Here is a 25,683-nt window from a genome sequence, read left to right on the forward strand (position 1 = left end):
CAGAGTTCTATCGTTTAGAAATTACATCTGACACAACGAATGAAGCCATGGGGTTTGCTTGAAATCAAAAATTAGGTGAGATTCCCAAAGCTCCCACAGAAATCTAAAGGAAGCGCTTCTGACAAACCAATTAACACGTGGGATGTTCTTGCATGCCAAAACCACTTTATTTTCCAGATTATCTTACAAAAATCTGATACAGTGCCCGACTGCTGGCAATTGAGCCTCTTTAAAATTGCTCCTGGCAGCGGTGGGATTCGAACCCACGCCCCCGAAGAGACTGGAGCCTTAATCCAGCGCCTTAGACCGCTCGGCCACGCTACCACTTAAAGGGGTTGCTTTTGTTGCCCAGAGTTCGCATATGCAGGCTGCATCGAGCATCAAGCCAGCTTCATTCAAGTTAACTGAACATTACATTCAGAAGTTACAGCACCTTAGACCAGGGGTTTTCAAACCTGTCCTGGAGGACCACTAGTACTGCACAATTTGCATGTCTCCCTCATTAGACACACCTGGTTTAAATCTTCAGCTCATTAGTAGAGACTGCAAGACCTGAACTGGGTGTCTAAGGTAACTGAATGAGGTGTGTCACAAAAGGGAAACATGCAAAATGTGCAGTACTAGTGGTCCTCCAGGACAGGTTTGAAAACCCCTGCCTTAAACCGCACGGCCACGCTACCACTTAAAGGGGTTGCTTTGGTTGTCCGGAGCTCACATATGCAGCTGCATCGAGCATCAAGGCAGCTTCATTCAAGTTAACTGAACATTACATTCGCAAGTCACAAGCATATTACAGCAGTTTACGATTAACTAAGAATAAGAGTCAACTTGATATTTGTTAGTATTCTGAAATAAAAAGAGTCTTTATAACGTACGCAGCCTAGAAACGCGACCCCCAGGAGGCTGCAGCCTTCCGATTGAGAAACGATCCACGTGAGACTTCCAAAGCGCCTATCCATCTGGCGTGGCTGACTGCTGGCAATAGAGCCTCTTTAAAACAACTGCTGGCAGCAGTGGGATTCGAACCCACGCCCCCGGAGAGACTGGAGCCTAAATCGAGCGCCTTGGACCGCTCGGCCACGCTACCCTTTGGAGAAAGCTCTCTGGTGAGTTTCGGGGAGGGTGCAGCTCCACGGACAGCCTCAGTTGATTTCGAGGACCTCGTTGGCGGGAGAGAATCGTCTTTAAGGTCCCGCTGTGCTGAGTCATACTCCTGGAGATTCCAAATCTTACAGAGTTCAATCGTTTAGAAATTACATCTGACACAACGAATGAAGCCATGGGGTTTGCTTGAAATCAAAAATTAGGTGAGATTCCCAAAGCTCCCACAGAAATATAAAGGAAGCGCTTCTGACAAACCAATTAACTCGTGGGATCTTCTTGCATGCCAAAACCACTTTATTTTCCAGATTATCTTACAGAAATCTGATACAGTGCCCGACTGCTGGCAATTGAGCCTCTTTAAAATTGCTCCTGGCAGCGGTGGGATTCGAACCCACGCCCCCGAAGAGACTGGAGCCTTAATCCAGCGCCTTAGACCGCTCGGCCACGCTACCACTTAAAGGGATTGCTTTTGTTGCGCAGAGCTCGCATATGCAGGCTGCATCGAGCATCAAGCCAGCTTCATTCAAGTTAACAGAACATTACATTCACAAGTCACAGCGCCTTAGACCAGGGGTTTTCAAACCTGTCCTGGAGGACCACTAGTACTGCACAATTTGCATGTCTCCCTCATTAGACACACCTGGTTTAAATCTTCAGCTCATTAGTAGAGACTGCAAGACCTGAACTGGGTGTCTAAGGTAACTGAATGAGGTGTGTCACAAAAGGGAAACATGCAAAATGTGCAGTACTAGTGGTCCTCCAGGACAGGTTTGAAAACCCCTGCCTTAAACCGCACGGCCACGCTACCACTTAAAGGGGTTGCTTTGGTTGTCCGGAGCTCACATATGCGGCTGCATCGAGCATCAAGGCAGCTTCATTCAAGTTAACTGAACATTACATTCGCAAGTCACAAGCATATTACAGCAGTTTACGATTAACTAAGAATAAGAGTCAACTTGATATTTGTTAGTATTCTGAAATAAAAAGAGTCTTTATAACATACGCAGCCTAGAAACGCGACCCCCAGGAGGCTGCAGCCTTCCGATTGAGAAACGATCCACGTGAGACTTCCAAAGCGCCTATCCATCTGGCGTGGCTGACTGCTGGCAATAGAGCCTCTTTAAAACAACTGCTGGCAGCGGTGGGATTCGAACCCACGCTCCCGGAGAGACTGGAGCCTAAATTCAGCGCCTTGGACCGCTCGGCCACGCTACCCTTTGGAGAAAGCTCTCTGGTGAGTTTCGGGGAGGGTGCAGCTCCACGGACAGCCTCAGTTGATTTCGAGGACCTCGTTGGCGGGAGAGAATCGTCTTTAAGGTCCTGCTGTGCTGAGTCATACTCCTGGAGATCCCAAATCCTACAGAGTTCAATCGTTTAGAAATTACATCTGACACAACGAATGAAGCCATGGGGTTTGCTTGAAATCAAAAATTAGGTGAGATTCCCAAAGCTCCCACAGAAATCTAAAGGAAGCGCTTCTGACAAACCAATTAACACGTGGGATGTTCTTGCATGCCAAAACCACTTTATTTTCCAGATTATCTTACAAAAATCTGATACAGTGCCCGACTGCTGGCAATTGAGCCTCTTTAAAATTGCTCCTGGCAGCGGTGGGATTCGAACCCACGCCCCCGAAGAGACTGGAGCCTTAATCCAGCACCTTAGACCGCTCGGCCACGCTACCACTTAAAGGGGTTGCTTTTGTTGCCCAGAGTTCGCATATGCAGGCTGCATCGAGCATCAAGCCAGCTTCATTCAAGTTAACTGAACATTACATTCAGAAGTTACAGCACCTTAGACCAGGGGTTTTCAAACCTGTCCTGGAGGACCACTAGTACTGCACAATTTGCATGTCTCCCTCATTAGACACACCTGGTTTAAATCTTCAGCTCATTAGTAGAGACTGCAAGACCTGAACTGGGTGTCTAAGGTAACTGAATGAGGTGTGTCACAAAAGGGAAACATGCAAAATGTGCAGTACTAGTGGTCCTCCAGGACAGGTTTGAAAACCCCTGCCTTAAACCGCACGGCCACGCTACCACTTAAAGGGGTTGCTTTGGTTGTCCGGAGCTCACATATGCAGCTGCATCGAGCATCAAGGCAGCTTCATTCAAGTTAACTGAACATTACATTCGCAAGTCACAAGCATATTACAGCAGTTTACGATTAACTAAGAATAAGAGTCAACTTGATATTTGTTAGTATTCTGAAATAAAAAGAGTCTTTATAACGTACGCAGCCTAGAAACGCGACCCCCAGGAGGCTGCAGCCTTCCGATTGAGAAACGATCCACGTGAGACTTCCAAAGCGCCTATCCATCTGGCGTGGCTGACTGCTGGCAATAGAGCCTCCTTAAAAAAACTGCTGGCAGCAGTGGGATTCGAACCCACGCCCCCGGAGAGACTGGAGCCTAAATCCAGCGCCTTGGACCGCTCGGCCACGCTACCCTTTGGAGAAAGCTCTCTGGTGAGTTTCGGAGAGGGTGCAGCTCCACGGACAGCCTCAGTTGATTTCGAGGACCTCGTTGGCGGGAGAGAATCGTCTTTAAGGTCCTGCTGTGCTGAGTCATACTCCTGGAGATCCCAAATCCTACAGAGTTCAATCGTTTAGAAATTACATCTGACACAACGAATGAAGCCATGGGGTTTGCTTGAAATCAAAAATTAGGTGAGATTCCCAAAGCTCCCACAGAAATGTAAAGGAAGCGCTTCTGACAAACCAATTAACTCGTGGGATCTTCTTGCATGCCAAAACCACTTTATTTTCCAGATTATCTTACAGAAATCTGATACAGTGCCCGACTGCTGGCAATTGAGCCTCTTTAAAATTGCTCCTGGCAGCGGTGGGATTCGAACCCACGCCCCCGAAGAGACTGGAGCCTAAATCCAGCGCCTTGGACCGCTCGGCCACGCTACCCTTTGGAGAAAGCTCTCTGGTGAGTTTCGGGGAGGGTGCAGCTCCACGGACAGCCTCAGTTGATTTCGAGGACCTCGTTGGCGGGAGAGAATCGTCTTTAAGGTCCTGCTGTGCTGAGTCATACTCCTGGAGATCCCAAATCCTTCTATCGTTTAGAAATTACATCTGACACAACGAATGAAGCCATGGGGTTTGCTTGAAATCAAAAATTAGGTGAGATTCCCAAAGCTCCCACAGAAATCTAAAGGAAGCGCTTCTGACAAACCAATTAACACGTGGGATGTTCTTGCATGCCAAAACCACTTTATTTTCCAGATTATTTTACAGAAATCTGATACAGTGCCAGACTGCTGGCAATTGAGCCTCTTTAAAATTGCTCCTGGCAGCGGTGGGATTCGAACCCACGCCCCCGAAGAGACTGGAGCCTTAATCCAGCGCCTTAGACCGCTCGGCCACGCTACCACTTAAAGGGGTTGCTTTTGTTGCCCCGAGCTCGCATATGCAGGCTGCATCGAGCATCAAGCCAGCTTCATTCAAGTTAACTGAACATTACATTCACAAGTTACAGCGCCTTAGACCAGGGGTTTTCAAACCTGTCCTGGAGGACCACTAGTACTGCACAATTTGCATGTCTCCCTCATTAGACACACCTGGTTTAAATCTTCAGCTCATTAGTAGAGACTGCAAGACCTGAACTGGGTGTCTAAGGTAACTGAATGAGGTGTGTCACAAAAGGGAAACATGCAAAATGTGCAGTACTAGTGGTCCTCCAGGACAGGTTTGAAAACCCCTGCCTTAAACCGCACGGCCACGCTACCACTTAAAGGGGTTGCTTTGGTTGTCCGGAGCTCACATATGCGGCTGCATCGAGCATCAAGGCAGCTTCATTCAAGTTAACTGAACATTACATTCGCAAGTCACAAGCATATTACAGCAGTTTACGATTAACTAAGAATAAGAGTCAACTTGATATTTGTTAGTATTCTGAAATAAAAGAGTCTTTATAACGTACGCAGCCTAGAAACGCGACCCCCAGGAGGCTGCAGCCTTCCGATTGAGAAACGATCCACGTGAGACTTCCAAAGCGCCTATCCATCTGGCGTGGCTGACTGCTGGCAATAGAGCCTCTTTAAAACAACTGCTGGCAGCGGTGGGATTCGAACCCACGCCCCCGGAGAGACTGGAGCCTAAATCCAGCGCCTTGGACCGCTCGGCCACGCTACCCTTTGGAGAAAGCTCTCTGGTGAGTTTCGGGGAGGGTGCAGCTCCACGGACAGCCTCAGTTGATTTCGAGGACCTCGTTGGCGGGAGAGAATCGTCTTTAAGGTCCTGCTGTGCTGAGTCATACTCCTGGAGATCCCAAATCCTACAGAGTTCAACCGTTTAGAAATTACATCTGACACAACGAATGAAGCCATGGGGTTTGCTTGAAATCAAAAATTAGGTGAGATTCCCAAAGCTCCCACAGAAATGTAAAGGAAGCGCTTCTGACAAACCAATTAACTCGTGGGATGTTCTTGCATGCCAAAACCACTTTATATTCCAGATTATTTTACAGAAATCTGATACAGTGCCCGACTGCTGGCAATTGAGCCTCTTTAAAATTGCTCCTGGCAGCGGTGGGATTCGAACCCACGCCCCCGAAGAGACTGGAGCCTTAATCCAGCGGCTTAGACCGCTCGGCCACGCTACCACTTAAAGAGATCACTTTTGTTGCGCAGAGCTCGCATATGCAGGCTGCATCGAGCATCAAGCCAGCTTCATTCAAGTTAACAGAACATTACATTCACAAGTCACAGCGCCTTAGACCAGGGGTTTTCAAACCTGTCCTGGAGGACCACTAGTACTGCACAATTTGCATGTCTCCCTCATTAGACACACCTGGTTTAAATCTTCAGCTCATTAGTAGAGACTGCAAGACCTGAACTGGGTGTCTAAGGTAACTGAATGAGGTGTGTCACAAAAGGGAAACATGCAAAATGTGCAGTACTAGTGGTCCTCCAGGACAGGTTTGAAAACCCCTCCCTTAAACCGCACGGCCACGCTACCACTTAAAGGGGTTGCTTTGGTTGTCCGGAGCTCACATATGCGGCTGCATCGAGCATCAAGGCAGCTTCATTCAAGTTAACTGAACATTACATTCGCAAGTCACAAGCATATTACAGCAGTTTACGATTAACTAAGAATAAGAGTCAACTTGATATTTGTTAGTATTCTGAAATAAGAGAGTCTTTATAACGTACGCAGCCTAGAAACGCGACCCCCAGGAGGCTGCAGCCTTCCGATTGAGAAACGATCCACGTGAGACTTCCAAAGCGCCTATCCATCTGGCGTGGCTGACTGCTGGCAATAGAGCCTCTTTAAAACAACTGCTGGCAGCGGTGGGATTCGAACCCACGCCCCCGGAGAAATGGAGCCTAAATCCAGCGCCTTGGACCGCTCGGCCACGCTACCCTTTGGAGAAAGCTCTCTGGTGAGTTTCGGGGAGGGTGCAGCTCCACGGACAGCCTCAGTTGATTTCGAGGACCTCGTTGGCGGGAGAGAATCGTCTGTGCTGAGTCATACTCCTGGGGCCTCATTTATCAAACGTGCGTACGCACAGAAGTGTGCGTAAAGTGTGCGTAGGAACAGTTTTACGCAAAGTGTGGAATTTATCAAATTGCACTTATACGTAGAAATGTGTGTAAATATACGCACACCTCTGAGTATGCGTACGCAGAGCATCTAGTGGTAGAATAGCGATACTACATATAGGACCCTGTTCCAGTGAGTAAAGAAGTGTCTATTTTTTTATCCACAAGCAGGTGTTAAAAATGATTAATGTCAGTATGGTAACAGCAAATAAGTATAATGATTTATTTGTGATATGTATCTGTATCTGCGAAAGCTCTACATGTGATTTGTATAAATGAAGTCTCCGACAAATGCTTGACACAGTGCAATGGCTTATCTTGCGTTATTGGAAGACTTGGCAAATATAATCCATTCCGCCGGTAGCGCGTTTTCAAAGATCGCGCCAATGATGCTGGTTATATATGCTGCTGTCCAAGGTGGAAAGTTGTCTGTCCTCCTCCAGGTGCACTCGTTTCACGTCGGTGTGCTGTGACGCGTATTTTTTTTTTTTTTTTTGCTGATAATTTAATGTCAAACCACTTTTTTATTTTTGGAAGTGTTCTCTCCTCATATTCAACGGAATTAAACTCACTGGTAACTGGTTTTCTTTTGTTAGTCATTCCTCCCGCACTAGGTAAACCAAACAGGATGTGTTATTAGGATTTAACCTCATCCACGAGTAACTCAATTTCTGTGTCTGTAAAATTCCTCTTTTACGCTCTCTTTGTCATTATTGCGATGAGGGAAAAAGCACAACCACGTGACATATAACGGAAGGTGTTGTCACCATATATGGTTCATTGGAGGCGTTTCGGAATGCAAATGACTAATAACGTGCACGAGCATGGTGCTTAAGAACAAGTGAGATTTATCATCAAGGATTACTTACTGATGTGCGTACGAACCACGTGCGCACGTTTGATAAAACCCGATTTTTTTGTACTTAGGCACATTCTAAATTTCATTCGTAGGTACAAATATAGAACATTTTCTACGCAATGTTGATAAATGAGGCCCCTGGAGATCCCAAATCCTACAGAGTTCTATCGTTTAGAAATTACATCTGACACAACGAATGAAGCCATGGGGTTTGCTTGAAATCAAAAATTAGGTGAGATTCCCAAAGCTCCCACAGAAATCTAAAGGAAGCGCTTCTGACAAAGCAATTAACACGTGGGATGTTCTTGCATGCCAAAACCACTTTATTTTCCAGATTATCTTACAGAAATCTGATACAGTGCCCGACTGCTGGCAATTGAGCCTCTTTAAAATTGCTCCTGGCAGCGGTGGGATTAGAACCCACGCCCCCGAAGAGACTGGAGCCTTAACCCAGCGCCTTAGACCGCTCGGCCACGCTACCACTTAAAGGGATTGCTTTTGTTGTGCAGAGCTCGCATATGCAGGCTGCATCGAGCATCAAGCCAGCTTCATTCAAGTTAACAGAACATTACATTCTCAAGTCACAGCGCCTTAGACCAGGGGTTTTCAAACCTGTCCTGGAGGACCACTAGTACTATACAATTTGCATGTCTCCCTCATTAGACACACCTGGTTTAAATCTTCAGCTCATTAGTAGAGACTGCAAGACCTGAACTGGGTGTCTAAGGTAACTGAATGAGGTGTGTCACAAAAGGGAAACATGCAAAATGTGCAGTAGTAGTGGTCCTCCAGGACAGGTTTGAAAACCCCTGCCTTAAACCGCACGGCCACGCTACCACTTAAAGGGGTTGCTTTGGTTGTCCAGAGCTCACATATGCGGCTGCATCGAGCATCAAGGCAGCTTCATTCAAGTTAACTGAACATTACATTCGCAAGTCACAAACATATTACAACAGTTTACGATTAACTAAGAATAAGAGTCAACTTGATATTTGTTAGTATTCTGAAATAAGAGAGTCTTTATAACGTACGCAGCCTAGAAACGCGACCCCGAGGAGGCTGCAGCCTTCCGATTGAGAAACGATCCACGTGAGACTTCCAAAGCGCCTATCCATCTGGCGTGGCTGACTGCTGGCAATAGAGCCTCTTTAAAACAACTGCTGGCAGCGGTGGGATTCGAACCCACGCCCCGGAGAGTCTGGAGCCTAAATCCAGCGCCTTGGACCGCTCGGCCACGCTACCCTTTGGAGAAAGCTCTCTGGTGAGTTTCGGGGAAGGTGCAGCTCCACGGACAGCCTCAGTTGATTTCGAGGACCTCGTTGGCGGGAGAGAATCGTCTTTAAGGTCCTGCTGTGCTGAGTCATACTCCTGGAGATCCCAAATCCTACAGAGTTCTATCGTTTAGAAATTACATCTGACACAACGAATGAAGCCATGGGGTTTGCTTGAAATCAAAAATTAGGTGAGATTCCCAAAGCTCCCACAGAAATCTAAAGGAAGCGCTTCTGACAAACCAATTAACACGTGGGATGTTCTTGCATGCCAAAACCACTTTATTTTCCAGATTATCTTACAGAAATCTGATACAGTGCCCGACTGCTGGCAATTGAGCCTCTTTAAAATTGCTCCTGGCAGCGGTGGGATTCGAACCCACGCCCCCGAAGAGACTGGAGCCTTAATCCAGCGCCTTAGACCGCTCGGCCACGCTACCACTTAAAGGGGTTGCTTTTGTTGCGCAGAGCTCGCATATGCAGGCTGCATCGAGCATCAAGCCAGCTTCATTCAAGTTAACAGAACATTACATTCACAAGTCACAGCGCCTTAGACCAGGGGTTTTCAAACCTGTCCTGGAGGACCACTAGTACTGCACAATTTGCATGTCTCCCTCATTAGACACACCTGGTTTAAATCTTCAGCTCATTAGTAGAGACTGCAAGACCTGAACTGGGTGTCTAAGGTAACTGAATGAGGTGTGTCACAAAAGGGAAACATGCAAAATGTGCAGTACTAGTGGTCCTCCAGGACAGGTTTGAAAACCCCTGCCTTAAACCGCACGGCCACGCTACCACTTAAAGGGGTTGCTTTGGTTGTCCGGAGCTCACATATGCGGCTGCATCGAGCATCAAGGCAGCTTCATTCAAGTTAACTGAACATTACATTCGCAAGTCACAAGCATATTACAGCAGTTTACGATTAACTAAGAATAAGAGTCAACTTGATATTTGTTAGTATTCTGAAATAAGAGAGTCTTTATAACGTACGCAGCCTAGAAACGCGACCCCCAGGAGGCTGCAGCCTTCCGATTGAGAAACGATCCACGTGAGACTTCCAAAGCGCCTATCCATCTGGCGTGGCTGACTGCTGGCAATAGAGCCTCTTTAAAACAACTGCTGGCAGCGGTGGGATTCGAACCCACGCCCCCGGAGAGACTGGAGCCTAAATCCAGCGCCTTGGACCGCTCGGCCACGCTACCCTTTGGAGAAAGCTCTCTGGTGAGTTTCGGGGAGGGTGCAGCTCCACGGACAGCCTCAGTTGATTTCGAGGACCTCGTTGGCGGGAGAGAATCGTCTTTAAGGTCCTGCTGTGCTGAGTCATACTCCTGGAGATCCCAAATCCTACAGAGTTCTATCGTTTAGAAATTACATCTGACACAACGAATGAAGCCATGGGGTTTGCTTGAAATCAAAAATTAGGTGAGATTCCCAAAGCTCCCACAGAAATCTAAAGGAAGCGCTTCTGACAAACCAATTAACACGTGGGATGTTCTTGCATGCCAAAACCACTTTATTTTCCAGATTATCTTACAGAAATCTGATACAGTGCCCGACTGCTGGCAATTGAGCCTCTTTAAAATTGCTCCTGGCAGCGGTGGGATTCGAACCCACGCCCCCGAAGAGACTGGAGCCTTAATCCAGCGCCTTAGACCGCTCGGCCACGCTACCACTTAAAGGGGTTGCTTTTGTTGCGCAGAGCTCGCATATGCAGGCTGCATCGAGCATCAAGCCAGCTTCATTCAAGTTAACAGAACATTACATTCACAAGTCACAGCGCCTTAGACCAGGGGTTTTCAAACCTGTCCTGGAGGACCACTAGTACTGCACAATTTGCATGTCTCCCTCATTAGACACACCTGGTTTAAATCTTCAGCTCATTAGTAGAGACTGCAAGACCTGAACTGGGTGTCTAAGGTAACTGAATGAGGTGTGTCACAAAAGGGAAACATGCAAAATGTGCAGTACTAGTGGTCCTCCAGGACAGGTTTGAAAACCCCTGCCTTAAACCGCACGGCCACGCTACCACTTAAAGGGGTTGCTTTGGTTGTCCGGAGCTCACATATGCGGCTGCATCGAGCATCAAGGCAGCTTCATTCAAGTTAACTGAACATTACATTCGCAAGTCACAAGCATATTACAGCAGTTTACGATTAACTAAGAATAAGAGTCAACTTGATATTTGTTAGTATTCTGAAATAAGAGAGTCTTTATAACGTACGCAGCCTAGAAACGCGACCCCCAGGAGGCTGCAGCCTTCCGATTGAGAAACGATCCACGTGAGACTTCCAAAGCGCCTATCCATCTGGCGTGGCTGACTGCTGGCAATAGAGCCTCTTTAAAACAACTGCTGGCAGCGGTGGGATTCGAACCCACGCCCCCGGAGAGACTGGAGCCTAAATCCAGCGCCTTGGACCGCTCGGCCACGCTACCCTTTGGAGAAAGCTCTCTGGTGAGTTTCGGGGAGGGTGCAGCTCCACGGACAGCCTCAGTTGATTTCGAGGACCTCGTTGGCGGGAGAGAATCGTCTTTAAGGTCCTGCTGTGCTGAGTCATACTCCTGGAGATCCCAAATCCTACAGAGTTCTATCGTTTAGAAATTACATCTGACACAACGAATGAAGCCATGGGGTTTGCTTGAAATCAAAAATTAGGTGAGATTCCCAAAGCTCCCACAGAAATCTAAAGGAAGCGCTTCTGACAAACCAATTAACACGTGGGATGTTCTTGCATGCCAAAACCACTTTATTTTCCAGATTATCTTACAGAAATCTGATACAGTGCCCGACTGCTGGCAATTGAGCCTCTTTAAAATTGCTCCTGGCAGCGGTGGGATTCGAACCCACGCCCCCGAAGAGACTGGAGCCTTAATCCAGCGCCTTAGACCGCTCGGCCACGCTACCACTTAAAGGGGTTGCTTTTGTTGCGCAGAGCTCGCATATGCAGGCTGCATCGAGCATCAAGCCAGCTTCATTCAAGTTAACAGAACATTACATTCACAAGTCACAGCGCCTTAGACCAGGGGTTTTCAAACCTGTCCTGGAGGACCACTAGTACTGCACAATTTGCATGTCTCCCTCATTAGACACACCTGGTTTAAATCTTCAGCTCATTAGTAGAGACTGCAAGACCTGAACTGGGTGTCTAAGGTAACTGAATGAGGTGTGTCACAAAAGGGAAACATGCAAAATGTGCAGTACTAGTGGTCCTCCAGGACAGGTTTGAAAACCCCTGCCTTAAACCGCACGGCCACGCTACCACTTAAAGGGGTTGCTTTGGTTGTCCGGAGCTCACATATGCGGCTGCATCGAGCATCAAGGCAGCTTCATTCAAGTTAACTGAACATTACATTCGCAAGTCACAAGCATATTACAGCAGTTTACGATTAACTAAGAATAAGAGTCAACTTGATATTTGTTAGTATTCTGAAATAAGAGAGTCTTTATAACGTACGCAGCCTAGAAACGCGACCCCCAGGAGGCTGCAGCCTTCCGATTGAGAAACGATCCACGTGAGACTTCCAAAGCGCCTATCCATCTGGCGTGGCTGACTGCTGGCAATAGAGCCTCTTTAAAACAACTGCTGGCAGCGGTGGGATTCGAACCCACGCCCCCGGAGAGACTGGAGCCTAAATCCAGCGCCTTGGACCGCTCGGCCACGCTACCCTTTGGAGAAAGCTCTCTGGTGAGTTTCGGGGAGGGTGCAGCTCCACGGACAGCCTCAGTTGATTTCGAGGACCTCGTTGGCGGGAGAGAATCGTCTTTAAGGTCCTGCTGTGCTGAGTCATACTCCTGGAGATCCCAAATCCTACAGAGTTCTATCGTTTAGAAATTACATCTGACACAACGAATGAAGCCATGGGGTTTGCTTGAAATCAAAAATTAGGTGAGATTCCCAAAGCTCCCACAGAAATCTAAAGGAAGCGCTTCTGACAAACCAATTAACACGTGGGATGTTCTTGCATGCCAAAACCACTTTATTTTCCAGATTATCTTACAGAAATCTGATACAGTGCCCGACTGCTGGCAATTGAGCCTCTTTAAAATTGCTCCTGGCAGCGGTGGGATTCGAACCCACGCCCCCGAAGAGACTGGAGCCTTAATCCAGCGCCTTAGACCGCTCGGCCACGCTACCACTTAAAGGGGTTGCTTTTGTTGCCCAGAGCTCGCATATGCAGGCTGCATCGAGCATCAAGCCAGCTTCATTCAAGTTAACTGAACATTACATTCACAAGTCACAGCGCCTTAGACCAGGGGTTTTCAAACCTGTCCTGGAGGACCACTAGTACTGCACAATTTGCATGTCTCCCTCATTAGACACACCTGGTTTAAATCTTCAGCTCATTAGTAGAGACTGCAAGACCTGAACTGGGTGTCTAAGGTAACTGAATGAGGTGTGTCACAAAAGGGAAACATGCAAAATGTGCAGTACTAGTGGTCCTCCAGGACAGGTTTGAAAACCCCTGCCTTAAACCGCACGGCCACGCTACCACTTAAAGGGGTTGCTTTGGTTGTCCGGAGCTCACATATGCGGCTGCATCGAGCATCAAGGCAGCTTCATTCAAGTTAACTGAACATTACATTCGCAAGTCACAAGCATATTACAGCAGTTTACGATTAACTAAGAATAAGAGTCAACTTGATATTTGTTAGTATTCTGAAATAAGAGAGTCTTTATAACGTACGCAGCCTAGAAACGCGACCCCCAGGAGGCTGCAGCCTTCCGATTGAGAAACGATCCACGTGAGACTTCCAAAGCGCCTATCCATCTGGCGTGGCTGACTGCTGGCAATAGAGCCTCTTTAAAACAACTGCTGGCAGCGGTGGGATTCGAACCCACGCCCCCGGAGAGACTGGAGCCTAAATCCAGCGCCTTGGACCGCTCGGCCACGCTACCCTTTGGAGAAAGCTCTCTGGTGAGTTTCGGGGAGGGTGCAGCTCCACGGACAGCCTCAGTTGATTTCGAGGACCTCGTTGGCGGGAGAGAATCGTCTTTAAGGTCCTGCTGTGCTGAGTCATACTCCTGGAGATCCCAAATCCTACAGAGTTCTATCGTTTAGAAATTACATCTGACACAACGAATGAAGCCATGGGGTTTGCTTGAAATCAAAAATTAGGTGAGATTCCCAAAGCTCCCACAGAAATCTAAAGGAAGCGCTTCTGACAAACCAATTAACACGTGGGATGTTCTTGCATGCCAAAACCACTTTATTTTCCAGATTATCTTACAGAAATCTGATACAGTGCCCGACTGCTGGCAATTGAGCCTCTTTAAAATTGCTCCTGGCAGCGGTGGGATTCGAACCCACGCCCCCGAAGAGACTGGAGCCTTAATCCAGCGCCTTAGACCGCTCGGCCACGCTACCACTTAAAGGGGTTGCTTTTGTTGCGCAGAGCTCGCATATGCAGGCTGCATCGAGCATCAAGCCAGCTTCATTCAAGTTAACAGAACATTACATTCACAAGTCACAGCGCCTTAGACCAGGGGTTTTCAAACCTGTCCTGGAGGACCACTAGTACTGCACAATTTGCATGTCTCCCTCATTAGACACACCTGGTTTAAATCTTCAGCTCATTAGTAGAGACTGCAAGACCTGAACTGGGTGTCTAAGGTAACTGAATGAGGTGTGTCACAAAAGGGAAACATGCAAAATGTGCAGTACTAGTGGTCCTCCAGGACAGGTTTGAAAACCCCTGCCTTAAACCGCACGGCCACGCTACCACTTAAAGGGGTTGCTTTGGTTGTCCGGAGCTCACATATGCGGCTGCATCGAGCATCAAGGCAGCTTCATTCAAGTTAACTGAACATTACATTCGCAAGTCACAAGCATATTACAGCAGTTTACGATTAACTAAGAATAAGAGTCAACTTGATATTTGTTAGTATTCTGAAATAAGAGAGTCTTTATAACGTACGCAGCCTAGAAACGCGACCCCCAGGAGGCTGCAGCCTTCCGATTGAGAAACGATCCACGTGAGACTTCCAAAGCGCCTATCCATCTGGCGTGGCTGACTGCTGGCAATAGAGCCTCTTTAAAACAACTGCTGGCAGCGGTGGGATTCGAACCCACGCCCCCGGAGAGACTGGAGCCTAAATCCAGCGCCTTGGACCGCTCGGCCACGCTACCCTTTGGAGAAAGCTCTCTGGTGAGTTTCGGGGAGGGTGCAGCTCCACGGACAGCCTCAGTTGATTTCGAGGACCTCGTTGGCGGGAGAGAATCGTCTTTAAGGTCCTGCTGTGCTGAGTCATACTCCTGGAGATCCCAAATCCTACAGAGTTCTATCGTTTAGAAATTACATCTGACACAACGAATGAAGCCATGGGGTTTGCTTGAAATCAAAAATTAGGTGAGATTCCCAAAGCTCCCACAGAAATCTAAAGGAAGCGCTTCTGACAAACCAATTAACACGTGGGATGTTCTTGCATGCCAAAACCACTTTATTTTCCAGATTATCTTACAGAAATCTGATACAGTGCCCGACTGCTGGCAATTGAGCCTCTTTAAAATTGCTCCTGGCAGCGGTGGGATTCGAACCCACGCCCCCGAAGAGACTGGAGCCTTAATCCAGCGCCTTAGACCGCTCGGCCACGCTACCACTTAAAGGGGTTGCTTTTGTTGCGCAGAGCTCGCATATGCAGGCTGCATCGAGCATCAAGCCAGCTTCATTCAAGTTAACAGAACATTACATTCACAAGTCACAGCGCCTTAGACCAGGGGTTTTCAAACCTGTCCTGGAGGACCACTAGTACTGCACAATTTGCATGTCTCCCTCATTAGACACACCTGGTTTAAATCTTCAGCTCATTAGTAGAGACTGCAAGACCTGAACTGGGTGTCTAAGGTAACTGAATGAGGTGTGTCACAAAAGGGAAACATGCAAAATGTGCAGTACTAGTGGTCCTCCAGGACAGGTTTGAAAACCCCTGCCTTAAACCGCACGGCCACGCTACCACTTAAAGGGGTTGCTTTGGTTGTCCGGAGCTCACATATGCGGCTGCATCGAGCATCAAGGCAGCTTCATTCAAGTTAACTGAACATTACATTCGCAAGTCACAAGCATATTACAGCAGTTTACGATTAACTAAGAATAAGAGTCAACTTGATATTTGTTAGTATTCTGAAATAAGAGAGTCTTTATAACGTACGCAGCCTAGAAACGCGACCCCCAGGAGGCTGCAGCCTTCCGATTGAGAAACGATCCACGTGAGACTTCCAAAGCGCCTATCCATCTGGCGTGGCTGACTGCTGGCAATAGAGCCTCTTTAAAACAACTGCTGGCAGCGGTGGGATTCGAACCCACGCCCCCGGAGAGACTGGAGCCTAAATCCAGCGCCTTGGACCGCTCGGCCACGCTACCCTTTGGAGAAAGCTCTCTGGTGAGTTTCGGGGAGGGTGCAGCTCCACGGACAGCCTCAGTTGATTTCGAGGACCTCGTTGGCGGGAGAGAATCGTCTTTAAGGTCCTGCTGTGCTGAGTCATACTCCTGGAGATCCCAAATCCTACAGAGTTCTATCGTTTAGAAATTACATCTGACACAACGAATGAAGCCATGGGGTTTGCTTGAAATCAAAAATTAGGTGAGATTCCCAAAGCTCCCACAGAAATCTAAAGGAAGCGCTTCTGACAAACCAATTAACACGTGGGATGTTCTTGCATGCCAAAACCACTTTATTTTCCAGATTATCTTACAGAAATCTGATACAGTGCCCGACTGCTGGCAATTGAGCCTCTTTAAAATTGCTCCTGGCAGCGGTGGGATTCGAACCCACGCCCCCGAAGAGACTGGAGCCTTAATCCAGCGCCTTAGACCGCTCGGCCACGCTACCACTTAAAGGGGTTGCTTTTGTTGCGCAGAGCTCGCATATGCAGGCTGCATCGAGCATCAAGCCAGCTTCATTCAAGTTAACAGAACATTACATTCACAAGTCACAGCGCCTTAGACCAGGGGTTTTCAAACCTGTCCTGGAGGACCACTAGTACTGCACAATTTGCATGTCTCCCTCATTAGACACACCTGGTTTAAATCTTCAGCTCATTAGTAGAGACTGCAAGACCTGAACTGGGTGTCTAAGGTAACTGAATGAGGTGTGTCACAAAAGGGAAACATGCAAAATGTGCAGTACTAGTGGTCCTCCAGGACAGGTTTGAAAACCCCTGCCTTAAACCGCACGGCCACGCTACCACTTAAAGGGGTTGCTTTGGTTGTCCGGAGCTCACATATGCGGCTGCATCGAGCATCAAGGCAGCTTCATTCAAGTTAACTGAACATTACATTCGCAAGTCACAAGCATATTACAGCAGTTTACGATTAACTAAGAATAAGAGTCAACTTGATATTTGTTAGTATTCTGAAATAAGAGAGTCTTTATAACGTACGCAGCCTAGAAACGCGACCCCCAGGAGGCTGCAGCCTTCCGATTGAGAAACGATCCACGTGAGACTTCCAAAGCGCCTATCCATCTGGCGTGGCTGACTGCTGGCAATAGAGCCTCTTTAAAACAACTGCTGGCAGCGGTGGGATTCGAACCCACGCCCCCGGAGAGACTGGAGCCTAAATCCAGCGCCTTGGACCGCTCGGCCACGCTACCCTTTGGAGAAAGCTCTCTGGTGAGTTTCGGGGAGGGTGCAGCTCCACGGACAGCCTCAGTTGATTTCGAGGACCTCGTTGGCGGGAGAGAATCGTCTTTAAGGTCCTGCTGTGCTGAGTCATACTCCTGGAGATCCCAAATCCTACAGAGTTCTATCGTTTAGAAATTACATCTGACACAACGAATGAAGCCATGGGGTTTGCTTGAAATCAAAAATTAGGTGAGATTCCCAAAGCTCCCACAGAAATCTAAAGGAAGCGCTTCTGACAAACCAATTAACACGTGGGATGTTCTTGCATGCCAAAACCACTTTATTTTCCAGATTATCTTACAGAAATCTGATACAGTGCCCGACTGCTGGCAATTGAGCCTCTTTAAAATTGCTCCTGGCAGCGGTGGGATTCGAACCCACGCCCCCGAAGAGACTGGAGCCTTAATCCAGCGCCTTAGACCGCTCGGCCACGCTACCACTTAAAGGGGTTGCTTTTGTTGCGCAGAGCTCGCATATGCAGGCTGCATCGAGCATCAAGCCAGCTTCATTCAAGTTAACAGAACATTACATTCACAAGTCACAGCGCCTTAGACCAGGGGTTTTCAAACCTGTCCTGGAGGACCACTAGTACTGCACAATTTGCATGTCTCCCTCATTAGACACACCTGGTTTAAATCTTCAGCTCATTAGTAGAGACTGCAAGACCTGAACTGGGTGTCTAAGGTAACTGAATGAGGTGTGTCACAAAAGGGAAACATGCAAAATGTGCAGTACTAGTGGTCCTCCAGGACAGGTTTGAAAACCCCTGCCTTAAACCGCACGGCCACGCTACCACTTAAAGGGGTTGCTTTGGTTGTCCGGAGCTCACATATGCGGCTGCATCGAGCATCAAGGCAGCTTCATTCAAGTTAACTGAACATTACATTCGCAAGTCACAAGCATATTACAGCAGTTTACGATTAACTAAGAATAAGAGTCAACTTGATATTTGTTAGTATTCTGAAATAAGAGAGTCTTTATAACGTACGCAGCCTAGAAACGCGACCCCCAGGAGGCTGCAGCCTTCCGATTGAGAAACGATCCACGTGAGACTTCCAAAGCGCCTATCCATCTGGCGTGGCTGACTGCTGGCAATAGAGCCTCTTTAAAACAACTGCTGGCAGCGGTGGGATTCGAACCCACGCCCCCGGAGAGACTGGAGCCTAAATCCAGCGCCTTGGACCGCTCGGCCACGCTACCCTTTGGAGAAAGCTCTCTGGTGAGTTTCGGGGAGGGTGCAGCTCCACGGACAGCCTCAGTTGATTTCGAGGACCTCGTTGGCGGGAGAGAATCGTCTTTAAGGTCCTGCTGTGCTGAGTCATACTCCTGGAGATCCCAAATCCTACAGAGTTCTATCGTTTAGAAATTACATCTGACACAACGAATGAAGCCATGGGGTTTGCTTGAAATCAAAAATTAGGTGAGATTCCCAAAGCTCCCACAGAAATCTAAAGGAAGCGCTTCTGACAAACCAATTAACACGTGGGATGTTCTTGCATGCCAAAACCACTTTATTTTCCAGATTATCTTACAGAAATCTGATACAGTGCCCGACTGCTGGCAATTGAGCCTCTTTAAAATTGCTCCTGGCAGCGGTGGGATTCGAACCCACGCCCCCGAAGAGACTGGAGCCTTAATCCAGCGCCTTAGACCGCTCGGCCACGCTACCACTTAAAGGGGTTGCTTTTGTTGCGCAGAGCTCGCATATGCAGGCTGCATCGAGCATCAAGCCAGCTTCATTCAAGTTAACAGAACATTACATTCACAAGTCACAGCGCCTTAGACCAGGGGTTTTCAAACCTGTCCTGGAGGACCACTAGTACTGCACAATTTGCATGTCTCCCTCATTAGACACACCTGGTTTAAATCTTCAGCTCATTAGTAGAGACTGCAAGACCTGAACTGGGTGTCTAAGGTAACTGAATGAGGTGTGTCACAAAAGGGAAACATGCAAAATGTGCAGTACTAGTGGTCCTCCAGGACAGGTTTGAAAACCCCTGCCTTAAACCGCACGGCCACGCTACCACTTAAAGGGGTTGCTTTGGTTGTCCGGAGCTCACATATGCGGCTGCATCGAGCATCAAGGCAGCTTCATTCAAGTTAACTGAACATTACATTCGCAAGTCACAAGCATATTACAGCAGTTTACGATTAACTAAGAATAAGAGTCAACTTGATATTTGTTAGTATTCTGAAATAAGAGAGTCTTTATAACGTACGCAGCCTAGAAACGCGACCCCCAGGAGGCTGCAGCCTTCCGATTGAGAAACGATCCACGTGAGACTTCCAAAGCGCCTATCCATCTGGCGTGGCTGACTGCTGGCAATAGAGCCTCTTTAAAACAACTGCTGGCAGCGGTGGGATTCGAACCCACGCCCCCGGAGAGACTGGAGCCTAAATCCAGCGCCTTGGACCGCTCGGCCACGCTACCCTTTGGAGAAAGCTCTCTGGTGAGTTTCGGGGAGGGTGCAGCTCCACGGACAGCCTCAGTTGATTTCGAGGACCTCGTTGGCGGGAGAGAATCGTCTTTAAGGTCCTGCTGTGCTGAGTCATACTCCTGGAGATCCCAAATCCTACAGAGTTCTATCGTTTAGAAATTACATCTGACACAACGAATGAAGCCATGGGGTTTGCTTGAAATCAAAAATTAGGTGAGATTCCCAAAGCTCCCACAGAAATCTAAAGGAAGCGCTTCTGACAAACCAATTAACACGTGGGATGTTCTTGCATGCCAAAACCACTTTATTTTCCAGATTATCTTACAGAAATCTGATACAGTGCCCGACTGCTGGCAATTGAGCCTCTTTAAAATTGCTCCTGGCAGCGGTGGGATTCGAACCCACGCCCCCGAAGAGACTGGAGCCTTAATCCAGCGCCTTAGACCGCTCGGCCACGCTACCACTTAAAGGGGTTGCTTTTGTTGCGCAGAGCTCGCATATGCAGGCTGCATCGAGCATCAAGCCAGCTTCATTCAAGTTAACAGAACATTACATTCACAAGTCACAGCGCCTTAGACCAGGGGTTTTCAAACCTGTCCTGGAGGACCACTAGTACTGCACAATTTGCATGTCTCCCTCATTAGACACACCTGGTTTAAATCTTCAGCTCATTAGTAGAGACTGCAAGACCTGAACTGGGTGTCTAAGGTAACTGAATGAGGTGTGTCACAAAAGGGAAACATGCAAAATGTGCAGTACTAGTGGTCCTCCAGGACAGGTTTGAAAACCCCTGCCTTAAACCGCACGGCCACGCTACCACTTAAAGGGGTTGCTTTGGTTGTCCGGAGCTCACATATGCGGCTGCATCGAGCATCAAGGCAGCTTCATTCAAGTTAACTGAACATTACATTCGCAAGTCACAAGCATATTACAGCAGTTTACGATTAACTAAGAATAAGAGTCAACTTGATATTTGTTAGTATTCTGAAATAAGAGAGTCTTTATAACGTACGCAGCCTAGAAACGCGACCCCCAGGAGGCTGCAGCCTTCCGATTGAGAAACGATCCACGTGAGACTTCCAAAGCGCCTATCCATCTGGCGTGGCTGACTGCTGGCAATAGAGCCTCTTTAAAACAACTGCTGGCAGCGGTGGGATTCGAACCCACGCCCCCGGAGAGACTGGAGCCTAAATCCAGCGCCTTGGACCGCTCGGCCACGCTACCCTTTGGAGAAAGCTCTCTGGTGAGTTTCGGGGAGGGTGCAGCTCCACGGACAGCCTCAGTTGATTTCGAGGACCTCGTTGGCGGGAGAGAATCGTCTTTAAGGTCCTGCTGTGCTGAGTCATACTCCTGGAGATCCCAAATCCTACAGAGTTCTATCGTTTAGAAATTACATCTGACACAACGAATGAAGCCATGGGGTTTGCTTGAAATCAAAAATTAGGTGAGATTCCCAAAGCTCCCACAGAAATCTAAAGGAAGCGCTTCTGACAAACCAATTAACACGTGGGATGTTCTTGCATGCCAAAACCACTTTATTTTCCAGATTATCTTACAGAAATCTGATACAGTGCCCGACTGCTGGCAATTGAGCCTCTTTAAAATTGCTCCTGGCAGCGGTGGGATTCGAACCCACGCCCCCGAAGAGACTGGAGCCTTAATCCAGCGCCTTAGACCGCTCGGCCACGCTACCACTTAAAGGGGTTGCTTTTGTTGCCCAGAGCTCGCATATGCAGGCTGCATCGAGCATCAAGCCAGCTTCATTCAAGTTAACTGAACATTACATTCACAAGTCACAGCGCCTTAGACCAGGGGTTTTCAAACCTGTCCTGGAGGACCACTAGTACTGCACAATTTGCATGTCTCCCTCATTAGACACACCTGGTTTAAATCTTCAGCTCATTAGTAGAGACTGCAAGACCTGAACTGGGTGTCTAAGGTAACTGAATGAGGTGTGTCACAAAAGGGAAACATGCAAAATGTGCAGTACTAGTGGTCCTCCAGGACAGGTTTGAAAACCCCTGCCTTAAACCGCACGGCCACGCTACCACTTAAAGGGGTTGCTTTGGTTGTCCGGAGCTCACATATGCGGCTGCATCGAGCATCAAGGCAGCTTCATTCAAGTTAACTGAACATTACATTCGCAAGTCACAAGCATATTACAGCAGTTTACGATTAACTAAGAATAAGAGTCAACTTGATATTTGTTAGTATTCTGAAATAAGAGAGTCTTTATAACGTACGCAGCCTAGAAACGCGACCCCCAGGAGGCTGCAGCCTTCCGATTGAGAAACGATCCACGTGAGACTTCCAAAGCGCCTATCCATCTGGCGTGGCTGACTGCTGGCAATAGAGCCTCTTTAAAACAACTGCTGGCAGCGGTGGGATTCGAACCCACGCCCCCGGAGAGACTGGAGCCTAAATCCAGCGCCTTGGACCGCTCGGCCACGCTACCCTTTGGAGAAAGCTCTCTGGTGAGTTTCGGGGAGGGTGCAGCTCCACGGACAGCCTCAGTTGATTTCGAGGACCTCGTTGGCGGGAGAGAATCGTCTTTAAGGTCCTGCTGTGCTGAGTCATACTCCTGGAGATCCCAAATCCTACAGAGTTCTATCGTTTAGAAATTACATCTGACACAACGAATGAAGCCATGGGGTTTGCTTGAAATCAAAAATTAGGTGAGATTCCCAAAGCTCCCACAGAAATCTAAAGGAAGCGCTTCTGACAAACCAATTAACACGTGGGATGTTCTTGCATGCCAAAACCACTTTATTTTCCAGATTATCTTACAGAAATCTGATACAGTGCCCGACTGCTGGCAATTGAGCCTCTTTAAAATTGCTCCTGGCAGCGGTGGGATTCGAACCCACGCCCCCGAAGAGACTGGAGCCTTAATCCAGCGCCTTAGACCGCTCGGCCACGCTACCACTTAAAGGGGTTGCTTTTGTTGCCCAGAGCTCGCATATGCAGGCTGCATCGAGCATCAAGCCAGCTTCATTCAAGTTAACTGAACATTACATTCACAAGTCACAGCGCCTTAGACCAGGGGTTTTCAAACCTGTCCTGGAGGACCACTAGTACTGCACAATTTGCATGTCTCCCTCATTAGACACACCTGGTTTAAATCTTCAGCTCATTAGTAGAGACTGCAAGACCTGAACTGGGTGTCTAAGGTAACTGAATGAGGTGTGTCACAAAAGGGAAACATGCAAAATGTGCAGTACTAGTGGTCCTCCAGGACAGGTTTGAAAACCCCTGCCTTAAACCGCACGGCCACGCTACCACTTAAAGGGGTTGCTTTGGTTGTCCGGAGCTCACATATGCGGCTGCATCGAGCATCAAGGCAGCTTCATTCAAGTTAACTGAACATTACATTCGCAAGTCACAAGCATATTACAGCAGTTTACGATTAACTAAGAATAAGAGTCAACTTGATATTTGTTAGTATTCTGAAATAAGAGAGTCTTTATAACGTACGCAGCCTAGAAACGCGACCCCCAGGAGGCTGCAGCCTTCCGATTGAGAAACGATCCACGTGAGACTTCCAAAGCGCCTATCCATCTGGCGTGGCTGACTGCTGGCAATAGAGCCTCTTTAAAACAACTGCTGGCAGCGGTGGGATTCGAACCCACGCCCCCGGAGAGACTGGAGCCTAAATCCAGCGCCTTGGACCGCTCGGCCACGCTACCCTTTGGAGAAAGCTCTCTGGTGAGTTTCGGGGAGGGTGCAGCTCCACGGACAGCCTCAGTTGATTTCGAGGACCTCGTTGGCGGGAGAGAATCGTCTTTAAGGTCCTGCTGTGCTGAGTCATACTCCTGGAGATCCCAAATCCTACAGAGTTCTATCGTTTAGAAATTACATCTGACACAACGAATGAAGCCATGGGGTTTGCTTGAAATCAAAAATTAGGTGAGATTCCCAAAGCTCCCACAGAAATCTAAAGGAAGCGCTTCTGACAAACCAATTAACACGTGGGATGTTCTTGCATGCCAAAACCACTTTATTTTCCAGATTATCTTACAGAAATCTGATACAGTGCCCGACTGCTGGCAATTGAGCCTCTTTAAAATTGCTCCTGGCAGCGGTGGGATTCGAACCCACGCCCCCGAAGAGACTGGAGCCTTAATCCAGCGCCTTAGACCGCTCGGCCACGCTACCACTTAAAGGGGTTGCTTTTGTTGCGCAGAGCTCGCATATGCAGGCTGCATCGAGCATCAAGCCAGCTTCATTCAAGTTAACAGAACATTACATTCACAAGTCACAGCGCCTTAGACCAGGGGTTTTCAAACCTGTCCTGGAGGACCACTAGTACTGCACAATTTGCATGTCTCCCTCATTAGACACACCTGGTTTAAATCTTCAGCTCATTAGTAGAGACTGCAAGACCTGAACTGGGTGTCTAAGGTAACTGAATGAGGTGTGTCACAAAAGGGAAACATGCAAAATGTGCAGTACTAGTGGTCCTCCAGGACAGGTTTGAAAACCCCTGCCTTAAACCGCACGGCCACGCTACCACTTAAAGGGGTTGCTTTGGTTGTCCGGAGCTCACATATGCGGCTGCATCGAGCATCAAGGCAGCTTCATTCAAGTTAACTGAACATTACATTCGCAAGTCACAAGCATATTACAGCAGTTTACGATTAACTAAGAATAAGAGTCAACTTGATATTTGTTAGTATTCTGAAATAAGAGAGTCTTTATAACGTACGCAGCCTAGAAACGCGACCCCCAGGAGGCTGCAGCCTTCCGATTGAGAAACGATCCACGTGAGACTTCCAAAGCGCCTATCCATCTGGCGTGGCTGACTGCTGGCAATAGAGCCTCTTTAAAACAACTGCTGGCAGCGGTGGGATTCGAACCCACGCCCCCGGAGAGACTGGAGCCTAAATCCAGCGCCTTGGACCGCTCGGCCACGCTACCCTTTGGAGAAAGCTCTCTGGTGAGTTTCGGGGAGGGTGCAGCTCCACGGACAGCCTCAGTTGATTTCGAGGACCTCGTTGGCGGGAGAGAATCGTCTTTAAGGTCCTGCTGTGCTGAGTCATACTCCTGGAGATCCCAAATCCTACAGAGTTCTATCGTTTAGAAATTACATCTGACACAACGAATGAAGCCATGGGGTTTGCTTGAAATCAAAAATTAGGTGAGATTCCCAAAGCTCCCACAGAAATCTAAAGGAAGCGCTTCTGACAAACCAATTAACACGTGGGATGTTCTTGCATGCCAAAACCACTTTATTTTCCAGATTATCTTACAGAAATCTGATACAGTGCCCGACTGCTGGCAATTGAGCCTCTTTAAAATTGCTCCTGGCAGCGGTGGGATTCGAACCCACGCCCCCGAAGAGACTGGAGCCTTAATCCAGCGCCTTAGACCGCTCGGCCACGCTACCACTTAAAGGGGTTGCTTTTGTTGCCCAGAGCTCGCATATGCAGGCTGCATCGAGCATCAAGCCAGCTTCATTCAAGTTAACTGAACATTACATTCACAAGTCACAGCGCCTTAGACCAGGGGTTTTCAAACCTGTCCTGGAGGACCGCTGGTGCTGCACAGTTTGCATGTCTCCCTCATTGGACACACCTGGTTTAAATCTTCAGCTCATTAGTAGAGACTGCAAGACCTGAACTGGGTGTCTAAGGTAACTGAATGAGGTGTGTCACAAAAGGGAAACATGCAAAATGTGCAGTACTAGTGGTCCTCCAGGACAGGTTTGAAAACCCCTGCCTTAAACCGCACGGCCACGCTACCACTTAAAGGGGTTGCTTTGGTTGTCCGGAGCTCACATATGCGGCTGCATCGAGCATCAAGGCAGCTTCATTCAAGTTAACTGAACATTACATTCGCAAGTC

General features: G+C 48.1%; 40 non-coding genes across 40 annotated transcripts; all 40 read right to left on the bottom strand.

Annotated features, from left to right (window-relative positions):
• Positions 1 to 242: 242 nt before the first annotated feature.
• trnal-aag (transfer RNA leucine (anticodon AAG)) lies at positions 243 to 324 on the bottom strand. Its single transcript has one exon. It is a non-coding gene; the product is annotated as a tRNA-Leu (tRNA).
• Positions 325 to 1,005: 681 nt separating this feature from the next.
• trnal-uag (transfer RNA leucine (anticodon UAG)) lies at positions 1,006 to 1,087 on the bottom strand. Its single transcript has one exon. It is a non-coding gene; the product is annotated as a tRNA-Leu (tRNA).
• Positions 1,088 to 1,474: 387 nt separating this feature from the next.
• Positions 1,475 to 1,556, bottom strand: trnal-aag (transfer RNA leucine (anticodon AAG)). Its single transcript has one exon. It is a non-coding gene; the product is annotated as a tRNA-Leu (tRNA).
• Positions 1,557 to 2,237: 681 nt separating this feature from the next.
• On the bottom strand, positions 2,238 to 2,319 carry trnal-uag (transfer RNA leucine (anticodon UAG)). Its single transcript has one exon. It is a non-coding gene; the product is annotated as a tRNA-Leu (tRNA).
• Positions 2,320 to 2,706: 387 nt separating this feature from the next.
• Positions 2,707 to 2,788, bottom strand: trnal-aag (transfer RNA leucine (anticodon AAG)). The gene has a single exon. It is a non-coding gene; the product is annotated as a tRNA-Leu (tRNA).
• A 681-nt stretch (positions 2,789 to 3,469) lies between these two features.
• Positions 3,470 to 3,551, bottom strand: trnal-uag (transfer RNA leucine (anticodon UAG)). Its single transcript has one exon. It is a non-coding gene; the product is annotated as a tRNA-Leu (tRNA).
• Positions 3,552 to 3,938: 387 nt separating this feature from the next.
• Positions 3,939 to 4,020, bottom strand: trnal-uag (transfer RNA leucine (anticodon UAG)). Its single transcript has one exon. It is a non-coding gene; the product is annotated as a tRNA-Leu (tRNA).
• Positions 4,021 to 4,400: 380 nt separating this feature from the next.
• Positions 4,401 to 4,482, bottom strand: trnal-aag (transfer RNA leucine (anticodon AAG)). The gene has a single exon. It is a non-coding gene; the product is annotated as a tRNA-Leu (tRNA).
• Positions 4,483 to 5,162: 680 nt separating this feature from the next.
• trnal-uag (transfer RNA leucine (anticodon UAG)) lies at positions 5,163 to 5,244 on the bottom strand. The gene has a single exon. It is a non-coding gene; the product is annotated as a tRNA-Leu (tRNA).
• A 387-nt stretch (positions 5,245 to 5,631) lies between these two features.
• On the bottom strand, positions 5,632 to 5,713 carry trnal-aag (transfer RNA leucine (anticodon AAG)). Its single transcript has one exon. It is a non-coding gene; the product is annotated as a tRNA-Leu (tRNA).
• Positions 5,714 to 6,393: 680 nt separating this feature from the next.
• Positions 6,394 to 6,474, bottom strand: trnal-uag (transfer RNA leucine (anticodon UAG)). The gene has a single exon. It is a non-coding gene; the product is annotated as a tRNA-Leu (tRNA).
• Positions 6,475 to 7,911: 1,437 nt separating this feature from the next.
• trnal-aag (transfer RNA leucine (anticodon AAG)) lies at positions 7,912 to 7,993 on the bottom strand. Its single transcript has one exon. It is a non-coding gene; the product is annotated as a tRNA-Leu (tRNA).
• A 680-nt stretch (positions 7,994 to 8,673) lies between these two features.
• Positions 8,674 to 8,754, bottom strand: trnal-uag (transfer RNA leucine (anticodon UAG)). Its single transcript has one exon. It is a non-coding gene; the product is annotated as a tRNA-Leu (tRNA).
• A 387-nt stretch (positions 8,755 to 9,141) lies between these two features.
• On the bottom strand, positions 9,142 to 9,223 carry trnal-aag (transfer RNA leucine (anticodon AAG)). Its single transcript has one exon. It is a non-coding gene; the product is annotated as a tRNA-Leu (tRNA).
• A 680-nt stretch (positions 9,224 to 9,903) lies between these two features.
• Positions 9,904 to 9,985, bottom strand: trnal-uag (transfer RNA leucine (anticodon UAG)). The gene has a single exon. It is a non-coding gene; the product is annotated as a tRNA-Leu (tRNA).
• Positions 9,986 to 10,372: 387 nt separating this feature from the next.
• On the bottom strand, positions 10,373 to 10,454 carry trnal-aag (transfer RNA leucine (anticodon AAG)). The gene has a single exon. It is a non-coding gene; the product is annotated as a tRNA-Leu (tRNA).
• A 680-nt stretch (positions 10,455 to 11,134) lies between these two features.
• Positions 11,135 to 11,216, bottom strand: trnal-uag (transfer RNA leucine (anticodon UAG)). Its single transcript has one exon. It is a non-coding gene; the product is annotated as a tRNA-Leu (tRNA).
• Positions 11,217 to 11,603: 387 nt separating this feature from the next.
• Positions 11,604 to 11,685, bottom strand: trnal-aag (transfer RNA leucine (anticodon AAG)). The gene has a single exon. It is a non-coding gene; the product is annotated as a tRNA-Leu (tRNA).
• A 680-nt stretch (positions 11,686 to 12,365) lies between these two features.
• trnal-uag (transfer RNA leucine (anticodon UAG)) lies at positions 12,366 to 12,447 on the bottom strand. Its single transcript has one exon. It is a non-coding gene; the product is annotated as a tRNA-Leu (tRNA).
• Positions 12,448 to 12,834: 387 nt separating this feature from the next.
• trnal-aag (transfer RNA leucine (anticodon AAG)) lies at positions 12,835 to 12,916 on the bottom strand. Its single transcript has one exon. It is a non-coding gene; the product is annotated as a tRNA-Leu (tRNA).
• A 680-nt stretch (positions 12,917 to 13,596) lies between these two features.
• Positions 13,597 to 13,678, bottom strand: trnal-uag (transfer RNA leucine (anticodon UAG)). The gene has a single exon. It is a non-coding gene; the product is annotated as a tRNA-Leu (tRNA).
• A 387-nt stretch (positions 13,679 to 14,065) lies between these two features.
• trnal-aag (transfer RNA leucine (anticodon AAG)) lies at positions 14,066 to 14,147 on the bottom strand. The gene has a single exon. It is a non-coding gene; the product is annotated as a tRNA-Leu (tRNA).
• Positions 14,148 to 14,827: 680 nt separating this feature from the next.
• trnal-uag (transfer RNA leucine (anticodon UAG)) lies at positions 14,828 to 14,909 on the bottom strand. Its single transcript has one exon. It is a non-coding gene; the product is annotated as a tRNA-Leu (tRNA).
• A 387-nt stretch (positions 14,910 to 15,296) lies between these two features.
• On the bottom strand, positions 15,297 to 15,378 carry trnal-aag (transfer RNA leucine (anticodon AAG)). Its single transcript has one exon. It is a non-coding gene; the product is annotated as a tRNA-Leu (tRNA).
• Positions 15,379 to 16,058: 680 nt separating this feature from the next.
• trnal-uag (transfer RNA leucine (anticodon UAG)) lies at positions 16,059 to 16,140 on the bottom strand. Its single transcript has one exon. It is a non-coding gene; the product is annotated as a tRNA-Leu (tRNA).
• A 387-nt stretch (positions 16,141 to 16,527) lies between these two features.
• trnal-aag (transfer RNA leucine (anticodon AAG)) lies at positions 16,528 to 16,609 on the bottom strand. The gene has a single exon. It is a non-coding gene; the product is annotated as a tRNA-Leu (tRNA).
• Positions 16,610 to 17,289: 680 nt separating this feature from the next.
• Positions 17,290 to 17,371, bottom strand: trnal-uag (transfer RNA leucine (anticodon UAG)). The gene has a single exon. It is a non-coding gene; the product is annotated as a tRNA-Leu (tRNA).
• Positions 17,372 to 17,758: 387 nt separating this feature from the next.
• On the bottom strand, positions 17,759 to 17,840 carry trnal-aag (transfer RNA leucine (anticodon AAG)). Its single transcript has one exon. It is a non-coding gene; the product is annotated as a tRNA-Leu (tRNA).
• Positions 17,841 to 18,520: 680 nt separating this feature from the next.
• trnal-uag (transfer RNA leucine (anticodon UAG)) lies at positions 18,521 to 18,602 on the bottom strand. Its single transcript has one exon. It is a non-coding gene; the product is annotated as a tRNA-Leu (tRNA).
• A 387-nt stretch (positions 18,603 to 18,989) lies between these two features.
• Positions 18,990 to 19,071, bottom strand: trnal-aag (transfer RNA leucine (anticodon AAG)). The gene has a single exon. It is a non-coding gene; the product is annotated as a tRNA-Leu (tRNA).
• A 680-nt stretch (positions 19,072 to 19,751) lies between these two features.
• trnal-uag (transfer RNA leucine (anticodon UAG)) lies at positions 19,752 to 19,833 on the bottom strand. The gene has a single exon. It is a non-coding gene; the product is annotated as a tRNA-Leu (tRNA).
• Positions 19,834 to 20,220: 387 nt separating this feature from the next.
• On the bottom strand, positions 20,221 to 20,302 carry trnal-aag (transfer RNA leucine (anticodon AAG)). Its single transcript has one exon. It is a non-coding gene; the product is annotated as a tRNA-Leu (tRNA).
• A 680-nt stretch (positions 20,303 to 20,982) lies between these two features.
• On the bottom strand, positions 20,983 to 21,064 carry trnal-uag (transfer RNA leucine (anticodon UAG)). Its single transcript has one exon. It is a non-coding gene; the product is annotated as a tRNA-Leu (tRNA).
• A 387-nt stretch (positions 21,065 to 21,451) lies between these two features.
• On the bottom strand, positions 21,452 to 21,533 carry trnal-aag (transfer RNA leucine (anticodon AAG)). The gene has a single exon. It is a non-coding gene; the product is annotated as a tRNA-Leu (tRNA).
• A 680-nt stretch (positions 21,534 to 22,213) lies between these two features.
• Positions 22,214 to 22,295, bottom strand: trnal-uag (transfer RNA leucine (anticodon UAG)). The gene has a single exon. It is a non-coding gene; the product is annotated as a tRNA-Leu (tRNA).
• A 387-nt stretch (positions 22,296 to 22,682) lies between these two features.
• On the bottom strand, positions 22,683 to 22,764 carry trnal-aag (transfer RNA leucine (anticodon AAG)). The gene has a single exon. It is a non-coding gene; the product is annotated as a tRNA-Leu (tRNA).
• A 680-nt stretch (positions 22,765 to 23,444) lies between these two features.
• trnal-uag (transfer RNA leucine (anticodon UAG)) lies at positions 23,445 to 23,526 on the bottom strand. The gene has a single exon. It is a non-coding gene; the product is annotated as a tRNA-Leu (tRNA).
• Positions 23,527 to 23,913: 387 nt separating this feature from the next.
• On the bottom strand, positions 23,914 to 23,995 carry trnal-aag (transfer RNA leucine (anticodon AAG)). Its single transcript has one exon. It is a non-coding gene; the product is annotated as a tRNA-Leu (tRNA).
• Positions 23,996 to 24,675: 680 nt separating this feature from the next.
• Positions 24,676 to 24,757, bottom strand: trnal-uag (transfer RNA leucine (anticodon UAG)). The gene has a single exon. It is a non-coding gene; the product is annotated as a tRNA-Leu (tRNA).
• Positions 24,758 to 25,144: 387 nt separating this feature from the next.
• On the bottom strand, positions 25,145 to 25,226 carry trnal-aag (transfer RNA leucine (anticodon AAG)). Its single transcript has one exon. It is a non-coding gene; the product is annotated as a tRNA-Leu (tRNA).
• Between the last annotated feature and the right edge of the window lie 457 nt (positions 25,227 to 25,683).

The sequence above is a fragment of the Misgurnus anguillicaudatus genome, chromosome 25 (assembly GCF_027580225.2).
Source record: "Misgurnus anguillicaudatus chromosome 25, ASM2758022v2, whole genome shotgun sequence".
NCBI classification, from domain to species: domain Eukaryota; kingdom Metazoa; phylum Chordata; class Actinopteri; order Cypriniformes; family Cobitidae; genus Misgurnus; species Misgurnus anguillicaudatus.